The sequence below is a fragment of the Rhagoletis pomonella genome, unplaced genomic scaffold (genome assembly GCF_013731165.1).
Source record: "Rhagoletis pomonella isolate Grant_MI unplaced genomic scaffold, Rhpom_1.0 Rhpom_scaffold_00013, whole genome shotgun sequence".
Classification (NCBI taxonomy): domain Eukaryota; kingdom Metazoa; phylum Arthropoda; class Insecta; order Diptera; family Tephritidae; genus Rhagoletis; species Rhagoletis pomonella.
The window spans coordinates 435254-439966 of record NW_023458567.1 but is presented as its reverse complement, the minus strand read 5'-3'; positions in this window follow the sequence as shown (position 1 = coordinate 439966).

Genomic DNA, 4713 nt, shown 5'->3' with positions numbered 1-4713 from the left:
GTCTGTAATATGTTCACAAAGTCAATCGCGCACATTTTATTCTTTATGCAAAATATTGGACAAACGCCTTCCTCCGGGAAGCAGCCCCATACCATAATGGAACCCCCGCTGTGCTTAACCGTATTTTTTCGTGTATTGTGGGTCAAAGGCTGTGTTCGTAGGGCGTTTCCATCTGATCCAAACATATTAATTTTCGTCTCATCAGACTACAGCACATTTTTCCAATTTTTACGGAAAAGATGTTTTCTGGCGAAAGCAAGTCTGTTTTTTTTTTTTTGTTTTTAAGGCTCATCAATAGTACCCTACTAGGGATTCAGGCTGGGAGTTTTCCTTCTGCCAATGGTTCGGCTTGTTACATCTAAATTCAATTCTGTTTTCAGCTCTCTTGAGGATAGAAAAGTGTTAGCTTTGCAATGTCGAATTAAGCGCCTTTGATCGCCAGCAGTCATTTTTCGGTTTCTACGTCGTGTTTCTGTTTTTCTTTTACGCTATGAAGGACAGTGAACATCTTCTTTTTGGAACACCATATCTGCTATTTTACTCATCGAATTTCCTTGTTTTCTGTAACGTATTATTCAATTCTTCTCCTATTCCGTGCAGTGTTTAGCTCAGCCCATTTTATTCTTTTTTATGTTTCAGTAACCTATAGTTAAATGCAATTAGAAGCGTCAAAAAAAAATAATTTACCTTTTAGAAAAGCAACAATACCAACAAACACGTTTTGTTTCTACTATTTTTTTCCAACTATTCAATTGTTCACTTTCTCGCACATAAAGTGAAAATGAGACAAAAGAACAACCGCTAACTGATATTTGCACAGGGTGCGCCATTCTAAGAAATATATTTAACTAATAATAATAATAATAATAGTAGATTGGCGCCTACATATATGTTAGTATTTGGCCGAGCTCTCCTCTGATTTGTCGCGTGTGCCTTGATGTTGTCACACAATGGGGAGGGACGTACATTTTTGCACCGACTCCAAACGGCGATTGTATTTTTATGAGAAGCTATTTTCCATGGCAGAAATACACACGGATTTTTGCCATTGCCTCCCGAGGGGCGACCGCAGTCAAGAAAAAACCTTTTTTCTACATGTTTTTGCGATGTTGCTTTGACCAGGGCTTGCACCCAGGCCCTGCGGAGTGGAAGCGCACTGCATACCACTACACCACAGAGTTGATATAATTGATTTAATATTTTTCAATGCATTTTTTCTATTATTTTTTCCAACACTGTATGTATGTACATACCAATATGTACATATGTACTTAAATATGCGTTCACCATTTGAACATTAAGAAATACATAGTATATACATTAGGCATATGACTTTTCTTTGCGAAAAACAACAAAAATAATGTTTTTGGGTCAATTCGACAAAAAAATAAAAAATTCCGCAGGAAGTCCACTTCAGTTTTATTAAATTTATTTCAATTAATTTTAAATGTATATTAATAAAGGCTAGTATAAATTATAAATTTAAATACATTAATTTTAACATCAAAGTATGCGGCTTTGCTTGCTGGTTAACAATAGCGGATTCCTCCTTTACCCAGTGTCTTAAAAAACAGTTGTGTGCCTTTCTAAACTGAAGGACAGATTTTTCAACGAACGCAAAACAGTTTTCATGCAAGCGGTGGTCAGAGAATAAAACATTTTGCCATGCTCCGTACAGAAATTGACAGACTGGAAGCAAATGAGCTTTAAACTTTGGCAAGAGAATAAAGGCTAAAATGGCAATAGCTCTCGAGTGTATAGTCACGGCTGTAGGTCCGATAATAGTAGTTACTATGGCAACTAATTCAGCCGCTAATTTTCTGACATTTTAAAAATTACTTGAGTATGTTAATCAGCCCTGTTGTGGTAGTTCTTTTTATCCGGTTTCGTGTTTTTTTGTTTGTTTTTTTTCTGAACATTTTCTGATACGTAGCTGATTAAATTCCTTATGAAATACAATAAAGAGCGATTACTATTTTTTGAGTTATACCGGAGAAAATAAAGTACCTAAATTTTATTTAAACAATTTTTTTTTCCAAAAAAACTTATTTCTGATTTTAGCCAATTAACCATCATTTCACACGTAAAGTTTCACCCTGAATCAGAATATGGAATCAAATTTAATGCAAGTAGAACAAGTTTTACAGCTATAGCTAAACTCCGGTTTTATCAGGTTTAAAAAAATGTCAATTCACTAAATTGCAATTACCTTCAGACGTGGTTAGTGAATTTCTTTCCCTTAAAATAAAGCTAATTGTATTTCGTATTCAAGTTGTATACGACACTTTTCATTTAAACGGTCGTCCTTGAGCTACTTACGATATTGATGAGAATTATACAAAAAAAAAAATAATAATAATTATAAGTGGGTTCAAACTTTTCGATAGGATTCCTGCGGGGGTTTTAGACAACTTTTCTTAAATTAAGATCATACTCGCGCTTTTTATATAAAAACTAATTGCATGATGCCACGTAGATTTAATCTTTCCAAAAAAAGTTGAAAAGTCATATGCCTAATGTATGTACATGTGTATGCACATGTGTGGCCAAAATTCTAGAAAAGTCACAAAGTCCCTATAATTTTGCGGAATGGGGATTGGCCGTTTTTCTATTTTTTTTTTTGTGTTGCGATTTTGTTGTTGTTTGTGGCTAACTAATTCTGGAAGATATTGAAGATGGGGAACCAGTTTACTCTTCGCCATTATTTATTTTGCATGGTTAACTGTTCTGCATTGGGTACCGTTCGATGGACGGTTGTTTCGGCTACTCACTCGAGGATGACAACGTATCATTTGTGCTAAGCCAATACCAGTTAAGCAGCAAGCAATTCCAAGTTATCAACTACTGCGGCAGTAGGTACACGAATTTTATGGAGGCTTAAACAATTTAAGATGTATAGATATGTTTGTATGTACATACATAAATATGTACATACAATTTGTATATGTAAGTATGTACATTTTTAATAGGCAACGTTGCATACATAGTACATTCGTGTATGGAATGCTACCATTCATTTGTAGATAAGTAGATGCATGGATTAAAAATCCACCTGAGGGCACAGATGTCACTCACCACATAGTGCATACACTTATGTGTTGTGCAAACCTTTTCACCGACTTTTTTTAACCTGGTAGAATTTCGTAAGTTAATAAAAAAATATATTTTTTTTTAATGTGGTACCAAAAACTATTAAATAAAAGTTTAAAAATTTGTAAAAAATTTGGAAAAATTCATCAAACTTTTTAATTACAATTTTTAGGAAAATTTCGTGTATCTAGTTTTATAGCCCATACAAAAAATGCGAGTATGCGTTACATGGAAAAAACTACAAAGATTAAAATTTTTATGAAAGTTTGATGAATTTTTCTTAAATTTGTTCAAAGTTTGAAACCATTATTTATGTTGTTTTTGTTACAGAGTGAACTTTGTACATTAAAAAAAAAATCTTTTTTTTATTAATTTATAAAATTCTACCTAATTTTTTTAAGCGTGGTACGGTTTGCTTGGCCAAAGGTGTACATATGTAGGTATCTTCAGTGGCATACGATGAATTTGAGTGCAACTCAAGGGTCCACTAATTAAAATATTTACTAAAGCTTACCATACATGTAAGCAATGGGTCTTGAAGTTTGTTCGAGATAATACAACTTTTTAACATATTCATGGAATTGAACCGCGTAATGGACACTTTCCCCTTACATACCCATAAATAAAAAATAGAATGAGACAAAAACAAAAAAAGATTAAGAATGCATAATTGTGCATGTGTGTGTACTATGTACATACACATACGCACGACCCGGTAACAGCAGGGTTTGATGCATTGAAGTAGTCGTCAGCTTCACTATACGGACTTTAGCTAAAACCACAACGCCAACGGCAGTGACTGCCACGACGTTCATTTTCTCGCCGCTCGTTTTGTATGCGATATCACGTAAATAAGGTACTAACTCGTTAGATCCATGTCAGCATGTATATATGTATTTACATTTCTACATAGGTATTCGTTTACTAATAAAAAAATTTAGAAACCGCACCTTCACAATCTTATGGCTGCGCTGTACACTTAATTCCATATATATTGTATATCCTTCTAGAGATTTGTGCCTTCCCTCCTTGCCTTTAAAATCGGGGTCGATAGTTAGGCACTTTAAGATTGTGATTTTAATCTCTCAGGAATTTAATAGTTTTCATTATTCGCGGCTTGACACTTCATCACTTTTTGGTGTATTCCATCGATTTCACTGAGTATGTATGTGTATGTTATTGCGCACAAGTATTCGTTTTGGAATATAGATGTAGTTGTTACATCAACAATACCCGTATCTGTACACTCTTATCCACACTTAGGTTTCTTTCATTCGCTGACCAACGTTTGTTATAAAATGCATATGTATAGTATACACAGCTTCGTTTTGGTGTATGTATACGTGTGAACTTTTAAGATCTCTTTAATCCAGTACACTTACACCATACGATTTTGCGAAGAGCTCACACAACAAATCCGACCGAAAGTCAACAGGTAACTGAATCGTTGAAGTCAACGCGATCGGCACTAGCTTGTTATGGCTGCCGTCACACCGTCAGCTCTGGAATGTAGGCAGGTTCTTGGCCGACGTGGTTTTGACGGCAGCTCAAAGCCGCTTTACTAGCTCACAAGCAGCCCAGAGACTCACAAACAAGTTGAATGGGTAAAGTGAGCAGTTCTTT